Source organism: Sus scrofa, chromosome 2 (assembly GCF_054392235.1).
Source record: "Sus scrofa isolate SSC_HxYL_T2T_F1_AM1 chromosome 2, Sscrofa_HxYL_maternal_Yorkshire_Landrace_v2.0, whole genome shotgun sequence".
Lineage (NCBI taxonomy): Eukaryota > Metazoa > Chordata > Mammalia > Artiodactyla > Suidae > Sus > Sus scrofa.
The window spans coordinates 24,640,308-24,667,528 of NC_139384.1; the positions used below are offsets into that span (position 1 = coordinate 24,640,308).

The 27,221-nt window shown below is 37.9% G+C and overlaps 1 protein-coding gene across 30 annotated transcripts in view; it reads left to right on the forward strand.

Annotated features, from left to right (window-relative positions):
• Positions 1–27,221, forward strand: part of LRRC4C (leucine rich repeat containing 4C) — a 1,222,625-nt gene that overhangs the window by 1,086,631 nt on the left and 108,773 nt on the right. For 15 of the 30 annotated variants that reach the window (XM_085011418.1, XM_085011406.1, XM_085011416.1 and 12 more), the window contains one exon: positions 13,578–13,658. The exons of the other annotated variants lie outside the window; for them this stretch is intronic. The gene's annotated coding sequence lies outside the window, so the exon portion shown is untranslated. The remainder of the gene's footprint in view (positions 1–13,577; positions 13,659–27,221) is intronic. 30 annotated transcript variants of the gene reach the window in all.

Consider the following 27,221-nt stretch of genomic DNA (forward strand, 5'->3'; position numbering starts at 1 on the left):
AGATTTGTTCTTGATGGTGTGGGTCTTTGTCTTGGGGCTTTGTCTGGTGGTTTGGGGCTTTGCTAGTTTGCGGGGCTGGCAACATTGGTGCTCATATCTGAGACTGCAACCCGGACCCAAGTGTCACCTACAAGGAGACGGAAAATCAGACTTTCAACTTGCTCCCCAGACAGCTGTTATCCTGTTATCTCTATCTAAAGATAAAGATCCTTATCTAAAGATAAGATCCAGAAAAATTGAAGTCATTCCACAGTGACTTTTAAGATTAACAAATGGGGGAAAGGGCATGATTTGCTACTGTAAAAAGCTTATATAGTGGGAGTAAAAAAAAATTTTTTTTTTTTTTTTTGCTTTTTAGGGCCACATCTGTGGCATATGGAAGTTTCCAGGCTAGGGACTGAATCGGAGCTGTAACTGCCAGCCTGCACCACAGCCACAGCAATGCAGGATCTGAGCTGCATCTGCGACCACAGCTCTTGGCCACGCCAGATCCTTAACCTGCTGAATGAGGACAGGGATGGAACCCACATGCCCACAGATCCTAGTTGGGTTCATTAACTGCTGAGTCATGAAGGGAACCCTGAGAGAAAAATTTTTTATAATGTAAAGCATACCTCAAAATAATTATATAGTATGCTAGGTACTTTATAGGTCTTAACTCCTTTAGTTCTTAAAACAGCACGATAAGATGTCTCAATATTTTCCCATTTTACACTTGAGAAATCTCAGGCAGGGAAAGGTGATTCACTTAAGGTCCTTCAGCTGGTTTATACCAAAACCAGAATTTGAACTCAAGGCTAGAGTGCATTTTCAAGGTTGAGTATAATGATGCACAAGTCAGTTTATTTCTGTCACCGTCCTTATTTAAGACAAACCATGCCCATCCTGAGCCTTTGAGGAAAAGTCAGAACAGGGAAACAGAGGACATCATTGACCTTGGTAATCTTATGTAATCATCAGGAGTATATTTTGAGATAGTTACTTTTATTCTTATTTTGTAGATAAAGTAACAGATTTATAGAGATTAAGTAGTAAGTCTTAGGTCCCTTAGCTAGAAAGTATCATACCTGGGATGCAAAACAAGATCTGCCCAATTCTATCCCAGATATGTATACCAACATGATTCTTTGCTTGGTATTTAGCCACAAATACCAAGTAAAGAAGGAAACAAACAAACAATAGGAAATTGGTTTTTATTGCGTTTCTGGAATACCTCTGGTTTCTAATAATACCCTCATAATGACATATTTCAGACTTGAAATCATTTATAACTTTTTTTTGACTTTCCTAGTTCAGAAGTAGTCTTAGATATCTGAATATGAAAGTACAGATTGAGAGTGATAAGTGAATGATAACTTTGGAATTTAACATGAAATGCTTATCCAACCATAATAAAGTTATTTAAGATTTGTTTCTATCTGTATAAATGCCAGGGCACATTTTTATACACTTGGGTATTAGGTAAAATTTCTTTTTTTCTGTCTTTTGTCACAGACAACTCTAAAATTTTATTCAGACATCATTAAAGTGTTTGTGTAAACACTTGATTTAGTAGCAGAGAGTCACTTGAGGTCTGGAAGATGGGTCTAAAGTCTCTATTTTTCAAAAAGAAAGTATTGATGTTTTATACAGTGTTATGTCTATATAAAAGTACTCATAAAACATTGTTTAGGTGAATAAACATAAAACATGCCGTATAGTTTAATATATAGATTACATAAAGCTTTTGATTGCTTTACTTTCATTTGTCAGATGTTCTCTACTGCAACAATAGAGGAGTTTTCCATTTTGCATATTTAGGGTCATAAGGACAGGTAAAATCGATCCTGGGCACACATTGATAAGCGGGACCATTTTATCTTTGCCATCCTGTGGGTTTCAAACCATCTCTGCTCCACACAAAAACCCTGAATGAAAGCAAAATGGAGTAAAAATTTTCAGAAAGAGTTTTTGTTGTTGTTGTTGTTGTTGTTGCTTTTCTTAATTTTTTGTCTCCTCTTGGAAACCTTGAATCAGTATTTGATCTCTTCATAGCCCTATCAGGGTAAAATGGAGTCTGTGCTGACTTGGAACCTTTAAGTGTGGGCTAAGATGTATTTGTCTTGAGAGCTAACTGTTCCTTGGGGTGCTGTGTGTGTGTGTGTGTGTGTACATAATTGCTTGATCCCTGGATGTGAGTAGTGTCTTCTGGTTTACACAGCGCTTTCACCTATAGCATTTCATTCGAGTCTTCTGCTTTCGTGAAATAAGAAAGATAGATACGGAGATAGATAGATACAGAGATAGATGGACATATTAAAGAGATAGATACATATGGATATATACAGATAGGTTGAACATAGGTATAAATGCTTCATTGAAGATTGATAAGCTAAGTTCATGCAGCTGGTTAGAAGCTGGTTCGAACTAGATGCCAAATAAGCCTCCTGACACTGACCACCAAAGGTGCTTTCCAAGATGGATTTACAAAATAGGGGCTCAGATGAACATATGGTCTTTTCTGTGTCACAGCACAAAATGCTGCAGTACAAATGTAAAAAATGGTTTGCTTGTCAAAGCACCCTAAGAACTGAAATCTGTGTGAGGCATGATTTCAGCTCTTTTAAATTATAGGAACTCATTGGAGCCCAGGGATTTCTTTAAGCTGAAATCAGAGAAAAGGAGACCAGCTGGTAGAAAACGAGGAGGTGGAAGTGGTGGTTGTTTGGTCATCTCAAGTATACAGACTCCTCAACCTCTGAAATGAGTTGTTCTACACATACATGTTCCCTTGAAATTCGGTCACTTTTATTTTCCTTGCTTCAGGCCTTTGGGGTCACAGAGTTGAGAGCAGTCCATAGGGTAAGGGACTGTGAAGGCTTGAAAATGCGTCTGGTTTTAAGTTTGAATGTGAATGTGGCTGATGTTTGAAGGCGCATTGGTTGCCAAAGGGATTGCTGTGTACTCTGGGGTGCTTGCTGTTATATCAGAGAAGAATCCTGAGGTCAATTTTGTTTCATTCACTGAATAGTTAAATGACAACATACATTTTTTTTTTTCAGTTGTTCTGGAATTTAGTTACTTCCTCTTTATAGCAGCAAGAATAAAAAGAAATGCATAATAAATGTATTAAAACCAAAAGGAGACAACCAATAAAGTGTGGCCACCAAAACGATGGTATTCGCCAGTTTGTAGGAGATCATGTGTATTGGTTTCGAGTGACCCCCTTTCTAGCTACTCAGGATGGGCTGGTTTTATGTTTATACTTCTTTCTTGTAAAGATTCCGGACTTGCCAAATGCACCACTATAGCTGGCTGTATCCCGATGAAAGTATCTGATTTTGATAAATGTGAAGCAACCTAAACCTGAAAAAAAATTTTTATCTCACTTTTAGAACTTTAATTAAAATTTCACCTTAAGAAAAAAATGAAAATATGCAAGGCCCGTTTACTTCTGAGATAAGTCTTTCATTACAAGTTGGTGTTAAGATGACAGTGGTTCTGTTTTTCAGGCCAAAAAACAAAAAACAAAAAACAAAAGTGGTTAACTAGTCTACAGAAATAAGCAAAGTCAGATGACTTTAAATTGTTCTGCACTAAATTGGGAAGAGATGAATATCTTGTCAGGAAGAAAGAATATCATATTGTCTCTGCTATTTTAATTTAATCAAGTTCCTCTGATTTTGAAATTTCAAAATAAGCATCACTGTTTTCATGAATGGGTCTTTGAGGGAAAAAAAAAAACCCAACAAACTGGAGATTCAGTGCATATTTTAGTGAACAAAAGCATTTTAGCTGTGACATATTTATAGATAATAGGTTACTTTTATCCTGTTTTCTGAATGTGGATTTCCAGGAAAGGTGATTAAGTGTGTGTATGTGTGTGTGTGTGTGTGTGTGTGTGTGTGTGTACACATATACAATATATTGAATATGTGTCATTGTCATACATAACATATATAAGAATATATATGTGATTTCTTAAATATATATAAATTATGTTTTTTACTTTGAAAACCAATGACTTTTGATCTTTCTTTGACTTCAGAGTGTAATCTAGCAGTCCCTTTTGTTTTATTTTTGAATGAAGTGTAAATTTACTGCATTTTATAATGCAGTATGTAGTTATTGGGAAATGAGACTAATTTGATTCCAACCAGCAGATTTTAATTAACTGTTTGCTATAGGCCTGATACTCCTGGGTATATAAGGATGAAAAAAAGCACAGTTCTGTTCATGTGGTCCCCATGAGCTAACAGCAGTGGCTGTTAATTGGGGGTGATACTGCCCATCACTCAGGATATTTGACAATATCTGGAGACAAATTCACTTGTCACAATTGAAGGGCAGATGCCATTGGCTTTCAATGAGTAGAGTCCCAGAATGCTGCTAAACACCCTACAATTCCCAGAGTAGCCCTATAAGGAATAACTACATAGCCTCAAAAGGCAATAGTGCTGAGATTGAAAAACCTTTCTATAGGGTAAAGAAATATATAATGCATGCACTGTGATAAGTGCTATTTTAGGGCCATGAATGAAGTGTTGGGGTAATTCAAAGGAAAGAGAACTGGGGTTGGGGGGGGGGTGTTGAAAAAAAGTTTTGTGGAGGAAGTTACATTAGGGCTTAGCTCAGAACAATGAAGAATTATTTCCCTAGGGAAGGGTGGAAAGGCAGAGAGCATTCTGGGTAGGGGTGCAAAGATGAGCAAAACATAGTAAACTAATCATGCCACAAAGCTTTTACTGTGTGCGGTTACCACTGATGCCAACTTTGGCTCATGGTTATGTAAATATCAGGGTAATAACTCTATGAGGGAGGATTTTGTTTATTTTAAATGTGGATTTTAAGCTGCATGTGCAGAACCTCTTAAGAGAAGACATAAAATCATTTTCTACTAGCAGGAGAAAGCTTTCCCCGAATCCTGGCTTCAGTCTTCCCCTAGAGCAGTTAGTGCGTTTACAGGCTGACTGCTAACTCTTCCTCTCTTCCAGACTTTTCTAGAAGTTGAACTCTGGAAAAGAGTTTAACCCAGGTGAGAACCATTTGTGATATAAAATGATCCGCATATCTGGAAATCCCAGAATATTAAGACCTTCAAAGGACTCTCTGACAGAATTAAAAAAAAAAAAAAAAAAAAAAAAGACCAGAGCGTAATTCAGGGCTTCCCTCATAGTGGTGGTGCCATTCACGGCTCTCAGTGTGGGCTCTGAGAGTCTCCCCTCAAGAACCTACCTCTGTGTGTCTTCTGATGATTAATAAACTTCTTTTTGCTCCCATTTTCTTCATCTTCAAATGCATCTAATGATATCTCTATCACAAGATTGTTTTGAATATTCAACATCCTTTCGTTTATAGCCTGACTTGTAGTGGGTACTCAATATTAGCTTTTTCCACTCTCCCCATTGTGGTATGACAACTTGGGCATCTTGAGCAATATTCTAGCCCTCCTGGTGGGCAGAGAAGACATTGCAAGGAGTAGCTTTATACTAGGAAGATGCTGAGCACTGTGGGCAGATAATGAGGTTGTTTCAATTAACAAAATGAAATAAATGTGGTACATGCAGTGGGTATGCTGAAGAGGTTTTTGAAATGTTGATACTGATGGCATAGGGGGTGATTTTAAAAGGTCCATATTTTAATTAGTTTTTACAAAAGGGAAGAAGTTATGGGACTGGGGAGTGGGTGGGAATGTGAGATTGAAAGCAAGCAAGATTAATTTAGATGAAAGAAAAATTCAATCTCTTGAGTGATTAAAAGACAGCCATAACTGCTCCTGGGTAAAAGCTATCACTTCATCTTCTGCTGAGCAGGTTGTATTATTCCTCTTTGCTGTTGTGTATGAACATGCTTGGATTCCTGATAAGTCATGGCAGGAATGGTAAAATTATTACATGAACTCCTGTCAATTTTTTTTCTTTCTTATGATATTAGATACATTCTACTGATTACTATGACAATTTCTATCAAGTACCTTTTTGGTGAAACAATGTCTTCTGGGTACTTGTGCTCACAATCTTCCTGTGAGCACAAATACTGAAAGACATATGTTACATACATACCTCTTATTTCTAATGTTTATATTTTACCTTAAAATCTTGGATTTCCTGTTATGGCACAATGGAAACAAATACAACTAGTATCCATGAGGATGCAGGTTTGATCCCTAGCCTTGTTCTGTGGGTCAAGGATCTGGTGTTGCTGTGAGATGTGGTGTAGGTTGCAGACTTGGCTCAAATCCTGCATTGCTGTAGTTGTAAGTGTAGGCCAGCAGCTGCAGCTCTGGTTCAACCCCTAGCCTGGGAACTTCTGTATGCTGCGTTTGTGGTCCTGAAAAGCAAAAAATAATTACAATAAAATTTTATTCAATAGTGGATTTGATCATTACAGAATGAGCTGCTTTTATGAGCTAAAAAAGGTAGAAATCAAAATATGATTCTATATATATATAGATATATCTATATATATATCTATATATATGTAGCCTCTTATGTAAACAGTGACTTGAGGGTTCAAAATAGGCCAAAAAAAAAAAAATCAAAAGATAGATTTCAGTTTCACCCTGATACAAATATTAGTGGTGAGGGAAACCACATGCTTCCGTTCATATTTCTCCTACTAATAGGAGATGAGATGATTTTCATTACAGTTAAGTTAGAAGAATGACTCTGTCATATATGTCACCTCACAGAAGCATCTAAATGAAATGCCAGTGTTATCATTTTCCAAATCCCTTAATCACCGTGGAGATTAAGTACTAAATCAAAAGTCCGCACAGTTAACCAAAAACAAAGGAATATTGAGTATTTGATGTCTGGAAAAAGTAGGAACCAATTCTATTCATTGTCTTTTTTTTTTCTTTTACCCTAACAATTGTTTATAAAGTTTGGAATTTCCTAGCTTAATAATCTATATGGCATATATGATAAATACATATCAACAGTCTCCAAGTTTATAATAGTAATAGGATTTTCAAAATAGCTAAAATAATATCCATAAAAATAATACATCTATGATGAACACTAAGCCCCAAGCACAGTGCTAGCAGCAGTATTTTCATACTAAATACTACTCTTTAAAGAGATAGTATTATTCACATTTACAAATGAATAAAATAATCCTTAGAATAAATTAATCGTGTAATTGAATTCATGCATCCAAAGAGAGTAATGAAATCCATTTTCATGTTTAACAAATCTGTAATTTTTAAAATAAAATTGTGGCATGAAATAAAGTAGGATAGAATAGGAAAGGATGGAATAGAAATAGAGTAGAATAGAACAGAACAGAACAGAACAGAATATTTAGAGTGCGTAAGTGTTGTAAGGTTTGATTGATGAAACTTAACTTTCAGTTTTGAGAATCATAGATTAAAAAGAAAGAGATGGGAGTTCCCGGGTCATGGCCCAGAGGTTAACGAATCCAACTAGGAACCATGAGGTTGCTAGTTCGATCCCTGGCCTCGCTCAGTGGGTTAAGGGTCCGGGGTTGCCGTGAGCTGTGGTGTAGGTTGCAGACGCAGCTCAGATCCCCCGTTGCTGTGGCTGTGGCATAGGCCAGTGGCTACAGCTCCGATTAGACCCCTAGCCTGGGAATCTTCATATGCCCCAAGAGCAGCCCTAGAAAAGTCAAAAAGACAAAAAAAAAGAAAAAAAAAGAAAAAAGAAAGAGATGATAAGAGAAACGTAGTGGGAGAGATAGAAAGAGAGAGAGGAGAGAGAGAGGGGGAAAGACATGTAGCACTGTATATGGATTTCTGACTGGGAAGCGTGGTACAAAAACTGAAAAATTTGGAGTAACTATAGTAAAGAATACTCTGCTCATATATTTCACCCCTATGTTTCTATTATACAATCTTAAATATAATTTTCATATTTTACATGTTCCTGGTTAACTTTTCTCATATTTAATGATATGAGAGAATGACTCTTGTACAACATTTCAGCCTGTTGCCAATTCCATTGGGTTACATGAGGAGAAATAGAAGACTGAATAGATTGACACCTTGATCCAAAACGGCACAGCTAACGAGTGGAGTAATTAAGATTAGAATATGGGCATCTTACTATTTCCCATTAGGTGTTGTGATTTTATATAGTTTTGTTTCTTTTTGTTGTTGTCTTTCTCTAGGGCCGCACCACGGCATATGGAGGTTCCCAGGCTAGCAGTCTAATCGGAGCTGTAGCCCCCGGCCTATACCGCAGCCACAGCCACACTGGATCTGAGCTGTGTCTGCGACCTACACCACAGCTCACGGCAACGCCAGATCCTTAACCCACTGAGCGAGGCCAGTGATCGAACCCGAAACTTCATGGTTCCTAGTCGGATTCGGATTCATTAACCACTGAGCCATGAGGGGAACTCCTATACAGTTTTGTTTCTTTTTTTCTTTTTTTTTTTTATTCCTAGTAGTGAAGGATATGACATCAGAAAGAAGTCATAGGCTATGAACCACTGCTCATTGACTAGTATGTCTATAACAGCTATGGGCTTTTCACTGCAATCAGATTATAACCCTGATTATTTATTAAGTAGCTCTTTTGTGAAACAATGTCTTTAGGTATACCTATGCTTCTTATTGTCTTGAGCTTCTAATATAGATGAGAAAAAAGTATTTATTCATAAACAACATAGTAACATACATAAATTATAGGTTAAGAAACTTAAAGATTTTTCAAGTGAAAAATATAAACCATTACATTATTTAGAGAAGGAAGATGGACATTTGAATTGGGTGAGAGTTAGTAAGGGAATTGTGGAAGAGACAAAATTGAGTACACTTCTTAGGTTGTCTTAGGCTGTGCCAAGATTGATGAAGATCTGGTCAGTTCTGAAATGCTTACTGAGTTAATAGGTGAAAAATTCAGAATTGTCGTAACAGAAGTCACAAAAAATGTAGCTGAAGAATGAACTGCTCAACTGCTAAGTGACTCTTTAGTGGGTCAATTGATATTTTATTACAATTTTGTGTTAGTTCCTCATGAGCTTTTAGTTGGAAAAAATCTGATTATATAGTTATTCCAATGAGTATGTATTAAGAAATTCAGGTGCAACGAAATATACCAAGGTCTCTAAGGCAATATAAAGGGTAATAATAAATAATTCAAGGTCAAATTATTCCTCCTCCTTGAAGCCCTCTCAGATACTTCAAGTCAGTCCACACTGAGCTTTTCTCTTTTAAGAATCTCTCTAATATATAACTCGCTGCATTATGCTTAACAGTTATTATCCTGACTTTTTCAAACAAATTGATTGTGCATCTCAGTTACTTAAACAGATTGTAAACTTCTAGCTGCTCTTGAATTTTTCTATTCAGTTTTCCAGTTCTTCGCTATGTGATGAATACAGACTTGATGACCGGTTAATAGATAGATGGTTTCTTCCTTCCTTCCTTCCTCCCTTTCTTATCTATCTATCTATCTATCTATCTATCTATCTATCTATCTATTTTAGGGCCACACCTGCAGCATATGGAATTTCCTAGGCTAGGGGTCAAATCAGAGCTGCAGCTGCTGGCCTACGCCACAGCCACAGCAATGTGGGATGAGCCGTGTCTGTGACCTACACCACAGCTCATGGCAACGCTGGATCTTTAACCCACTGAGCAATGCCAGGGATCATATCCACATCCTTGTGGATAATAGTCAGGTTCGTTACCACTGAGCCATGTTGGGAACTCCTGATAGAGGGTTCTTTATATACAAGTGTGTGTGTGTGTGTGTGTGTGTGTGTGTGTGTGTGTGTGCATTGCTAGACAATTATGACATGAACTCCTGTCAATTTTTTTCCTTTCTTATGATATTAGATACATTCTACCGATTACTGTAACTATTGCTATACTTGGTACATTCCCAACTAGTATTTAAAATGCTCCTGGCAGATTGCAATGTTTATGTAGACCTACCTCAGCGCACTGTACCAAACACAGTGTCTTGGACTTAGTAGATATTAAATGAGTAGTTGTCAATGGAAATTGAAAGACTTTAAAATAGAATAACCACAATATAGATATAGGAACCTAGCACAGAAGAAGCACATGGAAGGCTCTCAGTCAATGTGAGCTGAATGAATGAATGTCATGAAATCTAATTTTTGCCATTAAGTAGCTGTGAGACATGGTCAAATCACTTACCCTTTTGAGGATTCATTTTTTTCATCAATGATATAAGGTGTTTACATTTGGAGGATAGTTGTCTACCTACTTTTCCAACTCTAGGAAGGGACTTCCATGAAGATTGAAGTATTTCTTTAGCCAGTGATAGGTATTTAAATTGCCTTAGCTTATGTTGGGACTAAAATATTCTTTAAAAAGAAGAGCTCCATGCTAAAATTGTTTGAAAAATATCTGTGTAAATTACACTGTGGAAATTTGACTTTTTTTTTTGGTCTGTTTGTCTTTTTCTAGGGCTGCACCCGTGGCATATGGAGGTTCCCAGGCTAGGGATCTAATCAGAGCTGTAGCTGCTGGCGTACGCCAGAGCCACAGCAACGTAGGATCTGAGCCGCATCTGTGACCTACACCACAGCTCACAGCAATGCCGGATCCTTAACCCACTGAGCAAGGCCAGGGATGGAATCCCCAACCTTATGGTTCCTAGTTGGATTCGTCAACCACTGAGCCACAATGGGAACTCCGAATTTGACTTCTAAAATCAGTTTGAACACATACAATTTGAAAGTCCCTCTAGCTGTTATTACTGTACTGTAGGAGATGAACAAGAGTTCCCACTATTCCAGAAGCCATATTCAAATGAATGACAGTAATTCCATAGAAATATAGGAGGTATAAATTAATTGCAAAGGCATATAACAGTTCCTTCACTGCAGATGGTGAGAAATGTATGTTCATCCATTATCCATAAAACAAGCTTTAAAAATAATATTTTTTAGCAGACTGGAAAATAATATTTTATTTTTTCTATTTTCCTTCCTTTGTATCCTCTTTTTATTTAAAAGAGCAGCATACTGAAAATATTTTATTAAATTGCTTCTTTGGTAAACTCTTGGGTAGTATGGGCTTATTTCCCTCTCCTGAGATAATTTAGATTGGCAAATTAGAAGGTAAATTTTTACTTCTTTGATTGATCTGTTGGAATGCAAAGATGGCTACTGGTTGATGTTTATTAAACTCTACAATCAAAGACGTTGAGGACGTTCCCAATGTGGCTCAGCAGTAACAACCCCAACTAGTATCCATGAGAATGCGGGTTTGATCCCTGGCCCAGCTCAGTGGGTTAAGGATCCTGTGTTGCCGTGAGCTATGGTGTAGGTCACAGATGTGGTTCGGATCCTGCATTGCGGTGGCTGTGGTATAGGCTGGCAGCTACAGTTCTGATTAGATCCCTAGCTTGGAAACTTCCATAAGGCACCAGTGCAGCCCTAAAAAGCAATAAATAAATAAATAAATAAATAAAATAAAAGATGCTGAGCCTGAGGTATTCATCCATGGCTTAGTGATAATCTCAATTATAATAGTAAATAATAGTGGTGATATTAATACTAATAAAAAGTTCTGTTTAATTTTATTTGCTGCTTCCTAGTGCAGGCACTGGGCTAAATCTTTTAAATATGCAATTCAATGTATTCCTTATGATGCCCCTGGATGACAGGTTCCATTATTACAGAAGAGGAAAATGAGCAATTTTCCCAAGGGTAATATTTAGTCTGTGGTGAGTTAAGATTCAATGAACTTAAAATCTAACAAGAATGAAAATGAAAGCACACACATAGATTTCATACAAGATAGACTGACCGTAAGGACTGCTGTAACTGAGGCACATGCAAGCGTAAGTTTCTAAGATTGTTCATCCATGTATTAATTCGTTATGTGTTTGTAAGACTGTGCTCTCAATGTTCACAGTATTGTGTTTATCCAGAATTTCAGAGCTGGCAGGTCCTTAGTGCTTCCCCAATACTTTCATCCATTGCCAGAATTCCTTTCATTTTTTAGAATTTCTATGGCCACACCTAGGTCACAGCTTTCAGAAGCACCAAATCCTTAACCCACTCAGCCAGACCAGGGATAGAACCTGCAGCCTCACAGAGATGCTGAAATATTAACCTACCGAGCTGCAGTAGGAATTCCCAGAATCCCTTTCTAGAGCATCCCTGAGAGCTGGCCACAGAATCCTGATGCTGAATATCTTTACTAATAAACAGGCTCCCTGCAGGCATGGAATATTGTCTCTTCAGTTCCTAGAGATGGGACTTGAGCCAAACTCAGTTTTCCTATGCCTTTCCTTCTTGGTTTTCCCTAATATAGCCAATCAAAAAATTTATGATCATGTTTTCAACAAGCTAACCCTTCTTGAAGTCCACTATTTGACCTTTTCTCATCACCAAGTCTTTTGATAGGGTTAACAGCCTAGTGTTTCTATGAGGTTAGAGCTATGCAATCATATAAAGAGTGTAGGAGAATGACCAACATATAATAAGAACTCTATAAATAACAGATGATAATAATAGTGCTAGATATTTATTGGATTAGATATTGTTTATGAAATTATTCTTCTCTTGGTTGACCACATTTTGCCTACCATTATTTAGATGCAGATATAGCCCTTCGTAAATGTGTTACTGCTAATAGGATACAATGGTTCAGGTTCACTGGGTATATCATTAAATTGAGCCCAATCAATTAAACTTTGGTTTAACGATTAACTTTGTTGGTAGGGTCATTGGCAGTGCCCACTTTTGTATATGTAATATCTGGGTTCTGCCTTGTTAAACTGTTATATTTTATGCCCCTTTAAAAACCTAACCTATGGCCTGACTTCCTGATTGCTCATGAGAAAATAATGACAATTAAAAAAAGGGAAGGAGAGAAATTCACTAAAAAGTAAATAGAAGCTATTTCAATGATAGTACTCTATATAAGAATGAAGAATGGGAGACAAGTGACTGTAGTTAAAGTATGACCAATAGTCTTGACAAGTCCTCCATTCAAAGGCTGCATTTGCCTTTTTCACCAAGCATACCAACTCTTTGTTTATTAACATAATAAAATTGTAGTAAAATAAAAAAGGTCTCACTACAGACTAGACAAGGCCAGACAGCTGATTAAAAGATGCTAAAATGTGCAGCTCCCTGGAGCCTAGAGTCCTTTTTAAGGTTGATTTTGAATGACTTGTCCAGGCAGGGACTCTTCCAGGAGGAAATGCATCTTTGTCTGGGGTTAGGTCAAGGGCTGGATCCCTAGGGCTCCAGGGAACCTTGAGGAGAAATCCCTGAGACAAAGCCCAGACAGAAGGAGTCAGCCGATGCTAGGAGGGGGAGGAGAGGATTTACCATCACTCTGGACTGATTTTCAGTTGCCACGCTTCTCAGGCAAAGACTATACCAACAGCCATTCTCTCCTGCTCTGATTGTCTGTGGTGGGCATGGCAACCTGGGAGGTTCTGAAGTCTCAAGCTGAGATACAGTGTCAATAAGCTGGAACGCCAGTAGTGCCAAGTGCCACTTAAATATTTTTTCATCTTCCTGTATGTTGCTTTTGGAGGGGGGATGTTCTGGGATGTGAATCCTTGCTTTGCAGAATAATGGCGTTTCCAGGCTGTATGGGATCTTCCGTCACCGAGTCCAATCACCTCATTTTGCAGATCAAGAAACTGAGGCTGAGAGAGAGGACACTTACCCAGAGTTACCCAGCTAGTCAGTGACAGACAGAAGTGGAACCTGTGGTAAGTTGTGCAGCCTATTTCCACTTCTCTTTCCACATATGCAAAATGGAAATGAGGGGTAGGTCTACAGGATCTCTCTAAAATTCCTTCTGATTCTAATATTTTACTTATGTGATTTTTAATTTTAGACTCCTAACTACTAGTGTGATTTCCACTTTGCAAAAATCAAGAAGCTTTTGCAAAAAAGGATGCATTTTAGTGTCTAAGCAACAGTGTTCAAGCATTCTGATGAAGGCTGACGTTCTCCTTAATATTTTGCATTGTGTACAGACACCTCAATATAGGGCATAGATTTGTATTAAACGTTTGGAAAATGCACCCTGGTTTTGAGTATGCTAGTTTCTTCTAGCGCATCCTAACACTACAAACAACTGCTTAATAGAACTATAATATGTGTTTGTAATTATTACTGCCTTACGTGGTTTTACTCCTCACTGAAAAGTTCGAGTCACATGAATGAGTAAAGATGCTGAAGAGGTTATGCCATGTAAGATAACAATGCCCAAGTCAGGTGTTAGTTAGTTGAAAATGCTATTGTTTGTAAACAAGGATTGACTTTTTTTTTCCCTCTCATGTTTTCAGCAGACACATTTTAGACAAACTGACAGCACATCATTATGTAATGGCAGCTAGAAAAGCTTTCATCAAGAGTGTGCATGTTTTGTGTCTCTGTATGAAAGGAGCAGAGCACCAAGGGCAAATGATTTAAGAGTGGGATAGACCTGGCATTTCAAGTCATTGTCTCCATGGAATTGGGGAGAGGGGTGAGGTAGGAGGAGCATGAGACATAATGTACATTTTCTGTTTCTTTCCCCTAAACTCATGATGCGAATCTTTCTAGTTTTTTCAAATTCCATCTGTTTGGCACATTAAATATCCACACCCCTCTGTTAAGTATGTGAACTTAATTTATTTTTAAAGGACAGCTTACAATACAGAGAATGCTGAGATTTGAAGACTGTGTTAGTCATGGGGAAACATCTTTACACCACTGGGCATGTAGTTCTCAAGATATTTATTACCTGCATGACATTTGACAAATTGTGTATAGTAGTGTTTACAGGGATATTACAAGGATCAAATATTATAAGAATTATATATGAAAGAAATGTGTACAATAAAACATAATAGAAGTCCTTTTTTTCTTTTTATAATGTGTATTAAAGTAAATGAATGGGTATACAGAACCCAGCGAGGGGCTGGGAAGGAGAGAGTGTGGGAAGCAAATACTTTCCTTTTCCAATAAAACCATGGCTTAGAACAAAGAGACTACCAGGATGCAAATGAAATATTGCTGCTAGAATATCCAAGGCTGATACCTCTTAAGATGCTATGTACTTTTGAGTTGCTTGAGGATATTGTTAAAATGCAAACTGTGATTCAGTAGGTCTGGGGTGAGGTCTGAAAGTCTGCATTTCCAAAAATCTTCCATCTGATATTGTTGCTGCTCCTCTCCAACAGTTTGAGTGGCAAGATCCTATTCCATCAGATTAACAGGCGCAGCCAAAAGTAAAATAAGTATCTTACCAGGAAAGAAATCAATTTGTTCACATGTTTGTTAGGATTCATATATCAAGGGAATACCACCCAGCAGCCCCCTCCTCACCACGTTTTCTGCATTTTCTGGGTTTATTGTTAAGTGTTGAGAAAGGATTCTGTCTCTATTGGCTGAAATTTCTGGCTGACAGCAGCTAGAAAAAGGTTTATATACAGCATAAATTGGAATAAATAAAATCTAGGGAACTAGCACATTAGGAAGGAAGTTGAGTTCTTTTTGTTCCTTTAGCAGAGATTGTCTAATAGAGGTCATTGAATTCTGCCTTAAGAATTTCAGATGCAGAGTTCCCGTGGTGGCTCAGTGGTTGACGAATCCAACTAGGAACCATGAGATTGCGGGTTCGATCTCTGGCCTTGCTCAGTGGGTTGAGGATCCGGCGTTGCCGTGAGCTGTGGTGTAGGTTGCAGACGCGGCTTGGATCCCCCGTTGCTGTGGCTCTGGCGTAGGCCAGTGGCTACAGCTCCAATTGGACCCCTGGCCTGGGAACCTCCATGTGCCGCGGGAGCGGCCCAAGAAATGACAAAGAGACAAAAAAAAAAAAAAAAAAAAAAAAATTTCAGATGCGCGGTGGGTTGTCTGACTCTCCTTTAGCACGTTGTATATTTACAGTGATTTGGGTCACTCACTTCCCTAATATAAATATGACATGGGAAGAAACCATATGCGATGTTCCTCTCTTTTTGATGTTTTCAGTATAAATGAACCCACATTTACTAAGTTACAAAGTAGTGGACTAAGCTCTGGGAGCGGCATAGGGATCATGAACGTTAGTCCCATTTTTTCCTTTAGACAAACTGACATAATCGACAGACATAATAACCAAACACAAGGCAGACTGAACTTAAAAAAAAAAGATCTGGAAATAATCATGTTAGAGAGGTCAAAGAAAGAGAAATCAGCTCTGCTGGGAAAGGGAGTTTAGGCAGACGTGGTGAAGGAGAGGGATTTGGAACAGGGTCATTTGCACATGGAGGCCAGAAGATCGCTTGAGGCAAAGGCTTTGTTATATTGTAGGGCTGCAAAAGAAGAGCAAGAGCAAAGAGGCATAGGTTGGTGTAATTTGACTAACACAGTGCGAAATTAAAATATTCTTTGGAATTTAATGCCCAGAGCTTCTTGTTGGAGGTAAGAGCAGACATTTCAGGGCAGTGTTGTAGATGTTGCTTCTCTCAAACTTTGATTTTTTTTTTTCCCCTCATGGGGCCTCGTCCTTTGGAATCTGCAGGATAAATGATCACCTTTTATGGAAGGTCTTCCTCTTAGCATATGGAACATAGCACTTCAGAAAATACACGAATCAGGGAGGGGAGAGAGAGAAATGACTTCCAAGTGCCTTAAAAGCATATTTCCGTATTAAGTCATTTATGCATCAAGTGATCCTGCTTTGCAACTCCAACATTCAGATGTAGTAAGGATGTCCATTTCTCTAATATGTGTGAATTTAAGTTCCTTTTCAAATAAATTTTGCCGTGAGAGTTTCTTTTCAATGTCGGTTGGTCATAAAGAAGCTTTTTCTTTGTCTTTGATATGCTGGTACTTAGCCATGTAAAAAGAAAAATAATTCTGCAACTCTTGTCTGATTGCTAATTGCCCTAGCTGGTGCCATTGCGTGGGTAGGATGGGGCTGGGATTGCTACAGTCAAGGTGGTCTGAGGATCAAGTGCAGATAGAAGTGAGCATAATTAAAGAACATTAGCTTTTACAAATCCAAGAGTATGCTTAGGGTCATAATGAGTAGGTGAAATACATTCAAAATTGAATATATCAAGAAACAGTTGGATAGAGCAGTGTCTACTTGAGGAATTAGAGTGTGACGTGTTTGTTCTTATAGGATATTGACTGTGTTGGCTGAGACTGGCTTAAAGAAATGAGGAAGTATTTGAAAATGCCATTCTATCTCCTTGATGGTGACCCATTGAAAATACTCTCTTAAGAGCACAGATGAACAATGTGAAGTGAGGGCTGCTATACAGTCAGCCCTCTGTGTCTGCCTGTTCCACACTTAAGGATTCAACCAACCACAGAGCAAAGATATTTAGAAAAAAACATTCCAGACAGTTTCAAAAAGAAAACCTTGAATTTGCCACTCTGGCAACTGTTTACATAGCATTTACATTGTATTAGGTATTACAGGTAATCTAGAGATGATTGAAAGTATATAGGAAGAAGAGTTCCCTGGTGGCACAGTGGGCTAAGGATCTGGTGTTGTCCCTGCAGTGGCTTGGGTGGCTGCTGTGGCATGGGTTTGATTCCTGGTCCAGGAACTTCCACATGCTGCTGGAGTGGACAAAAAAAAAAAGTAAAAATACTAGCGGATGAGTGAAGGTTATATGCAAATACTATGACATTTATATATGCTATTTATTTTTGTTTGTTTTGCTTTTTAGGGCCACACCACTGGCATATGGAGGTTCCCAGGCTAGGGGTTGAATCGGAGCTGTAGCTGCCAGTCTACACCACAGCCACAGCAACGCGGATCTGAGCTGCATCTGCAACCTACACCACAGCTCACGGCAATGCCAGATCCTTAACCCACTGAGCAAGGCCAGGGATCAAACCTGAATCTTCATGGATGCTAGTCAGTTTCGTTAGTCGTTGAGCCATAATGGGAACTCCATATATGCCATTTATATAAATGTTTATATATATAAGGGACTGGAGCATCTGAGGATTTCGGTTTGCTTGGGAATCCTGGAACCAATATCCCCATGGATATGGAGAGTCGATCATATAAACTAATAGAGTCGATCATATAAACTTCAGATCCTTTTGCATTCCAGTGAGCAAAGTGATGAATCCCCTGTCCTAAAATTGTGTTTTAAATTTACCTGACTTAATTAAAATTCGGCAAACTAGAGACAAAATGACTCTGTGAGACTCTAATTTTTTAAAACTCCCTTCAGCTGTGGCTGTTCACAGGTTGCTTTGTACCCTTTGTCTTTTGTTTTGTCATTGCTTATTCTTTCACTTCCCTTCTCTTCTTCGTATGTTCTGATGTTGATGCTATAAGGTATCGTTATTTTGGTTCTTGTAACTTGCTGTTAATTGCAAATTCCAGGTAATAATCAAACGTCCAGGACATCTGATATTTTGTCCTGAGAAGGTGTTCTGATGACCATCATCCAGCCTCATCGCTTTGTTTCTGAGTTTAAACAAACAACAAACAAGCACTCAAACAAGATATGAAAAGGAATTATAGGGAAAGTAGAAGAGAAGGATGTGAAAAGAAGGGAAATGGGATGAGGAAATGAAACCAATATTTGTTGGGTGCCAACATGCAGCAAACATTTTGCTAGCTCCTTTATATGCATGGTGCTGCTCAGTCCTTGCCATGACCTTGTGTTGGGGACATCATGGAGCCTTACCACTGGGCAACTAGAGAGACAGGGAGGTTCAAATTAGAGATCAAAGTCATGCAGGAGCATACCATAAGAGCTGAGGCAGCTCTCTGATCTCCCACTGCTCTCTACCACCAGGCTAAAATCACGGGACAGTGGTGGCTACAGTGAAAGTGCCACCCTTCTTTGTTCACAGAGTAGCTTGAACTATACCAAGATAAGCCATTTAGATAAAAGGCAGAGTAAGGATGAGAAGTGACTAAAAGCTGCAGTTCCACTCCCTTCCAGCCAGATTTTTCTCTTCATTCGTTTTGTTGACCTGAATCAAAACGAATGGCAGTTTTTGTTATACAGAGATGAATTTATTTAGAAATAGCACACTAATCAAGATTCAGGGCAAGGGAACTATGGAGAACCATAGGCGAATTTTAAAGAAATAAAAGGGGGACTAGCTTTTATTAGGTTTGGGAAGAAACCGAGGAGGGTTGTTTTGAACAGAAGTTTACTGGGGAGAAGAAGAGTTCAGGGTTGTGGTTTCTTTTCTTTTCTTTTCTTCTTTCCTTTCCTTTCTTTTTCTTTATTTTTTCTTCTCTTCTCTCTCTCTCTCTTTTTTGGCTGCATCCACAGCATATGGAAGTTCCCAGGCCAGGGACTGAATCCAAGCCACATCTGTGACCTACACTACAGCTGCAGCAATGCTGGATCCTTAACCCAGGGCACCAGGCTGGGCTTCCAACCCAAGACTCTGTAGCAGCGACTCGAGCGCCTGAAGTTGGATTCTTAACCCACTTCACCACCATGGGAATGCCTGCAGTGGAAGTTTCTCTCTTCCTGAGGATCTTATAAATTTAGACAAGAGGCGTACCTATGTGAGAGCTTTTCTATCCTGACTTCCTGACTCCGTTTTAAACCAGATTTCCTTTATCCATTTTTGAAATTTTGAACTCTCCTCATACATACGGGCAGCTTTGTGGTGGGAATACTCTTTTACACGAATGTGACCTGCCTGTTCCTTAGTCAGCAATTTGGAACAGTGCTGGGTAGTCCCTGAACTGTTTAGCCAGTTGATATATAGTCTGACATGCTTAATATGCAGAAATGGATGACTGTGGGGTGTTTTTTCCCCTTTATAATCCATATCTAGACTTAGGTATTCCTGGTAAAATGTGTTCTCAGTTCTGCCCGTTCATTCTCTAAAGAGCTACATCTCAAGCACATCTACGTACTAGGAACTGTGTTGGGTGTTGTACTGGTCAGGATTGTTTGAAATCTGCTGTGATAAGAGATTGCCTCTAAAATCCCAGTGGATGAACCCCAACCCAAGCTTATTTTTTGTGCCTGCTAAGGCCTTGTTCTCCAGGGCAGCTCCCTCTCAAGTGATGTGACAGGGGACCAGCCTGCTTTTCTATCCTGTATCTTTTCCTTCTCAGCCTGTGGCTTCCAGATTGTTGTCACCGGGGATGAGAGACCTGAAGATCTCTGTCTCCTTCCCCCAGTGTAACCCATATTCCATTTCCAATCCATTGGCCAGAAGTCATCTGGCCCCGTCTAACTGTGGGGATTCTAGCAGGGAAGGTGCTGGGGAGTCTAGGCTTCTCGATGTCTGAGCAAGAAAGAATTAATAGATACTGTTAAGTGCTGTTGAATATCCCAAGTTCTGGGAGAATAAAGATGAAATTTTAAAGTTATCGCCTACGAGAGCTGAGCAGTCATATGAGGAAAACAATAATTACAGGGGAGTATTTAGGGCTATATTACAATTTGGCAGGACCTATAGCTTCTTAAACCAATAGCTGCTATTCTCTTTGGAGAGTCCCTTTTTCATCTAAAATAACTTGAGATTTTAAAACTCCTTGTATTCTCTTGTGTTCATGCTCTCTGCTTTGTTTTCTTCAGTAGAGGTCAACATGTGTTTACAAACTAAGCCTAGGACTTAGAACATCCTTTCTTGAAACAGTGACCTTGTGGCAGCTGTCATTTCCCAGAATGATGGAACTTTTCCTTTTCCACGAAGGACAGAATGAATCTGAGAATCCTAACAGCTCTTTGTTGGATGGTTGTCCTTTATAAATATCTCAGCATTTATGATCAGTATCGTCAAACATGGAGGTAGCTTTCTAGCATTAACCATACAAACAGCAAAGCGTATGCAATTGGAGAGATCTATAGTATGTGGAAAAATAAGATTTTTAAAAATACAAATAAGGGCATGCAAGTACGTTTAGGCTTAGAGGCATGAGGAGCTCCATGGTGTTGGGTTGACATGTTGCCAGAAAGTCTAGACGTTTTCTTTGGATGTTTGGTACATGAGTTTCTATTAAAACTCTTTAACGTAAAAATAACAGAAGAGCCCCAAAAAAGTGTCATATTGATGTGTAAGGCATGGAAGAACAAAAATCTGTACTGTTTTCTGAAAGTTTTTCTTACCATGAAAACAGTTTTCACTATTTGTATCTGATTACTATAACTGTAATATGCCCTGTCCACAGACTTGTGTATTTGGGTTTTCATTGTCAAATGTTTCCTCTCAACCGTTGCTTTCTGTGCTTTGACTTTCAACTTCCATTGACCTTAAGTTATATCCACATAAGGAATGTGCTTTGGCATTTGGGCATATGTTATGGCCTCTAAGTAAATATTTTTAGTGAATCTGGAGAGAAAGTATGATGGTTTCTGAGATTTTGAAGATGAGCTAGAAAGGCAAACTATGAAAATTACACAAATAATAGTAATGATAATAGTATAATTATGAACATTAATTGGGCATTCATTATGATTAGTATTAAGCTAAATGTTCCACCAGGATGTCTTCATTTAATCTGCATAATTATGAGAAGAAGGCACCCATTATCAGTGCCACTTTAGCAGGGGGCTTAGAGAGATGTTAAATAAATTGCCAAATGATACAGGACTAGAAAATATCTGTCTGACCTTTTTAGAGGTAACCAGTGCTTGTCCTGATATAAGGTATTAGGTGTTTTCTAAGTGTATGGATCATCCATGAAGCCAAAATACATCCCCAAAACCCTTCAACCTAAACTGTGTGTTTTAACTTGCATGAAGAATGTATATTGTAGCAAAAGCACTGTAGTTGGAATAAAGTTGGGAGATACAGATTAAGCAGTAGGAATGTGTTCAGTCTTTATTTAGGAGCATTTATAGCAAAAATTTGCTGTCTAGTACCAGTGGTTCTCAGTCAGAAGCACTTTTGCCTCCTCACCTAAGGGGCAATGGTCCGACTACAGAGATACTTTATTGTCGTGACTGGGAGGAGAGGTGAAGGCAGAGATGTGCTAAACAGCCCACAAGGCATAGGGCAGCCCCAAGTATTATTTGGACCAAAATACCAGTAGCAACAAAATTGACCTCTATAAAAGGGTCTTCTCTTGGTGGATAGGTCTTCTCCTGTAAGAGCTCAATCTTTGGAGTCAGTTGAGCTGGGGTTCAGTTCTGGATTATGGCTTGACTTTGGGAGATCACACTTTCTAAGTCTTAATTCAATTACTTATAAATTGGAAATAATGATAACGCTCCATAGGTTGTTCTGAAGATTAAATGACAGATGCATACAAGGTGATTAGCGGAGTTCCTTGTAGCACCATGAGTTAAGGATCTGGTGTCTCTGCAGCAGCTCGGGTCACTGCTGTGGTGCAGGTTCAATCCCATTTCTGGGGTATCTACCCCCCCGCAAAAAAAGTGATTAGCAGTGTCCTTGGTAGATATCTGCTCAACAATTTTAGCCGAAAAATGATAAAGTTTGGTTAAAAAATCAGTATTTTCTTTTGAGACCTTCAAAGATCATTGCTGAATGGGTGTCAGAAAGAACTGCCTCCAGATCAGAGAAATTTAAGTCTTATTTCCCTCTGCTTATTAACTGTGCGACCTTGAGCAAATGCCTTAGAACTCTCTGGGTTTCAGTTCCTGCCTCTCTCAGAGGAGAGTGTAAGTAGTATGCATCTTCTCGAGTTTCTATATGGTTTAAATGAGGGTTTAAGTGTAAAGTACTTAGAAGCAGACAGTTGTTAGCTCTTCTTATTCATTTACTCAGTATTTTCAGATAAAGTATAACATGTACATTAATTTTCTAAGTAACTGAGCCCTACCTTTTGAAATACCAGCCCATTGTTTTGTTTTTTTTTAATGATTAAAGTACTGAAAATTCTTCTAAAATTGTATTTCAAAACCCTGGCTCATTTTTAAACGAGTACTAAATACTTTTTAACATTTCATTGTTAAGTCAGGAGCTTTGTCTCATGCTATTGTTTCCTGTACTACATTGTGATACATGAAGCTTTTTAAATTATTGAAGTAAGAGGATTTTTCTTACTGTAGGCTGCTGGACTGTTTCATTCTTTTCTTCACTTTAAGTATACACACACACACACACACACATACACATAAGCACACATGTTGTTTTTGCTTCCTTCCTATCAAAACATCAGCTGTCTGACTCTTGTAGTCTATCTTATCTTGACTTGTCTACATAACCATATTTGATTAGTTGATCAATGTTTATTGAACGTGCTCTATGGTATCTTAGTGAGTCAAACTAAACAATCCTTTCTCGGAGTTTATGATTTAGCAGAAGAAAACGTTGAAGACAATTAAATAAATGCCAGTTAAATAATTTTTTCCTTCAAATATGATCTGTGCTAAGGCAGCATCAGTGACTGTACCTAGGGGCAAACTCCTTTAGCATGGGATATAAGACAGGCCTTCATGGGGCAGTCTGAGATGTGAGTGGCATTAGCAAAGCAAAGAGAACAAACAGTACAAATAGGTGTAAGACCATGTGTAAAGGTCCTGATTTTGGACATGGCATGGCATTAAATGAAGGCATTTTTTTTTAAAGCCCAATATGACTAGAGACTGTGGAAAAAAATCCAGGTTGGTGGTCATACTGATGAGGCTAGAAAGAGAGTCGAGGGCTCATTCACATGTAGTAATTGTAAAACATGTACAAGGCCAACTTTATTTAATAGACAATAGCCACTAGAAAGTTTCAGCTCATGAATATGACATATATTCATGTGAAGGATGGCTTAGAATTAGGAAAGAATGAAGTCAGAGACACCAGTGAGAATTCTACTGCAGTGATCCTGTCTAGACCTGATGAAACCCGTTCAAAACGTGTCTCTAACAGAAGTAAACAGTCTCTGAGAGAAAAGACCTAAAAGTCCCCTGTGAGAGGAAGGCTGATACTTAGTTTTTGGACTTGGAAAGATTTATTTTGTCTGTTTTGGCTTGTTTGCCTTCTACTTTGTTATTGGTTACATTCCAGAGGATTACAATTGATGAATAGTCTATTTCCAAAGGAGCAAAAATACAAATGTACAGCAGTAATAAAAATGAAGTTGTGTTCGTATAATGCTTTAAAACTATCCGTTATTGCACTTAATCAGCAAATTTTCGTAACAAGTGATTTTTACCCTGCACTGTCCCTTACAAGGCAGTGGTCTAAATTGATGTACCTTAATTTATTGGCAGCAGGCAATTTCTACCTCAATAAGCCATCATGCGTAACAGAAAATTTCATTTGTCCTATCTCACGGAGAAAGTTGATATTGAGTAGAAGTGGTCTTTCATTTTGTTTTTTGCATTATAGGGAAGATCTAAAAAGGTTGACTTAATCAGTCTTGTTCTTAACGACTAGTGCCCTGGTAAAAAATACAAAACTTTATATGTTCAAATAAGGTATTTTATCTATAACTCTGCATGCAAACTACATCTCATGTGAAATATGAATTGTGTGAACATCAAATATAGACATGCAACTCAATTGTATAGTGTCTCGAATGACAGATTTAGAAAATTGGACATTCTATTTTGAACATCTGTAAAACCTATTCAATGATCTATATGTGTCCATTTCTAAAATGTGTGTCTAAATACATATAATAATTTCTCACTTATGGGGTGACTGGGAGAACTAAATGAGATCATTTAAACAAAGTGCTTGATTTAGCACCTAGCACATAATATTTAACGTATTTAAAATATACATATATGATTTAGGTAAAATTTTATTACCACAATAGATGCTATGGTCTTACAAATTTATATATGTTGATACTTTGATATTTAATTATATACACAGTTACAAATGTACCCATAAGTACATACATACACTATGTTAGCTATTGATTGTTGCACGGTGATATTCAAAAGAACATATACCCTTATAGACATCTTTGGTAAAAATAGTTTGGTTTTGCACTTTTTTTAGGGGGGCGAGTGGGTTATTTATGTTCTGGGAAGGTACCATAAATCAAAAGTTGAATGTTAGCCTTGATACTATGACTTGACATGAGTTGAGGTTTTGGCACAGTTTCTATATCCTGCTTTCTCTCATTTACCCATTCATTCCTTCATTCATTATTTAAACAAATGTTCACTGGAGCTTTACTCTGTGCCAACTACTATAATCTGCCCTTAAGAATCGTAGAGTCTGGGAGATGAACAAACATGAAGGCAAGTAATTGCAATAAAAATGGTGGGAACTACATGCAGCCCATCCTTCTAAAGTAAGAAGGCATCCACCCTCCCAGATATGGTCCATTGTTATGTATGTATTTGTGTATCATTAAACTAAATAAAGAAAAATAGAAATTAAATAGAGGAGCACTTATTTCTAAGTATTTTTTATTCACCCTCTTGTCTTCATCTACCACCTGCATGCTAAAGACAACCCAAAGATTATCAGTAATTGTCGTCACTTTCCCTGTCCTAGAATCCTATTTACATCTGACTTTCGGCAATCTGCAGGTAGATGTTTCATAGATATCTCAAATCCATTCTGCCCAGGACAAATTCATTATGTTCCTTCCTCTCACAAAATTATTTCTCCTCCTATATGTCTAATCCCCGTTAACTATATCTGACCCACAAAAATCACCCCAACTGAAGTCCCCAAGTCTCAGTCTGTGCTTAGTGTCTGCCTACAGCCCACAGCCTGCAGGTCATCAAATTCTCCTCATCCTCTGCTAGTTTTCTTCCTTTCCCTTTTAGGTAAACAAATGCACACAGACCCCTTATGCCCAAAATTAGTAGGATAAGAAAACAATTTTCAAGTTGCTAGGCAGCAGTGCGTGAAGAGAAGGCTCAGAAAATTGTCAGTGACTTGGTTATTAAGTGTTATCACTATGTTTTCCCTTTTTTTGTGAGTGGAAAATGTTTCCCTTTAACATAGAATACTAATTTTAAATTCTATTGATCTATGAGCTTCAAAAACATCTTCATACACATTTCCACATTGCTGAATTTCTCTTTCCCTCCCATCACTGATATTTTATGCTTCTAAGGAGAGTTGAATCCCAGAGTCCCTTTCAAACATCCAACAGTTCAAGATATGGATGGGAGGCTCATACTTCACCATAAATACATTATTCATTGATACTGTTATTCATTGACATCAGTCATTGAGAAGAAGTAAATGACATCACAATAATGTATGTTACCTCTGATCATATTCCAAGGGTTCTGGAAATTTCTTTCTGGTCCATACTCTTTAAAGAGTCACTTATTAATTCCTAAACATAAGTGAAATGAATCCTATTGTTCCTTATAAGGTATATATTTTTAAAAGATATCTGTGAACATATAGATTCCTAAACCTCCCTGAACCTAAGGAAATGTTCCCAAAGTTTGTAAGGAAAATCACTAAGATAAGAAATGTAACAGTTTTCCACTTTCTTTCTTTTGCTTTTAATGTGTTTTTAAATAGTTTTATATCCTGGCAAATGTGTGAGATGGGGTTCATATAAACTATAGGTTAAAATGAAAACTTTAAGTCTTTAAAATGCAGAGTGTTAAATGGAATAGAGAGTACAGTATATACAGAGAAAAAGACTGCTTGGAGGGGGAGGAATTGTTGAAGAAAATTATTCTTTGAAGAGAGAACAAAACAGAAGATCAAATTTGCTTTGACTATTTCTTAAGTAAATGGATTAGTAAATCCTGAGCTTCCAACTGACTGTTTTTTCCTTGTCTTTTCGAAAGAATTGAAACTTTGCTGTGCCTTAATATTTCACATCATTTTTTTTTTGCCTGTGTATCCTGACCCAGCATGGTGGGCCAGTGCTTTTAGCAAGCAATCCTTGTCATTGCTGCATACATATTTATTGATCTTCAGCTAAAATTAGCTTTGCTGAGAAGATGGTTTTTGCGTAGTTACCCTAAACAGATCTTTCCCCAGAATGCCAAGGGGAATGTGACAATTACTTAAATTTATCCTTTATCCATATGTTGTCATTATTTAAAATATGGGAAAAGGAATATCTGGACCAAAGGAAGAGGTTGTGATTGACAAATACATACCTCTTAAGTGCAGACAAGAGTCATACATTAGAAAGGGTGATTTGTGGACATTATCACACAAGAAAAGGATCATTGTTAGCAGTCTCTTATAATTTATGGTGGAGCACTTTAGGAAAATATTGCTGCTAGTCATTGTGTGCATGTCTTCTGCTTTCTGTAAACCAGATGAATGTAGGTTTATTTGTATAACAAAGGTTTCAGCATGGAAATAAAGGGAGAATTTATTACCTGTTTTCTTCCCCTCTCCCAAGAGGGATTTTTTTTTCACTTTGAAAGAAGACTCATAAAAAAGATTGCAGGCACAATGCATGTTGTAGTTTCCTTGGAATGAAGTCCAATCTGTAGTCCATT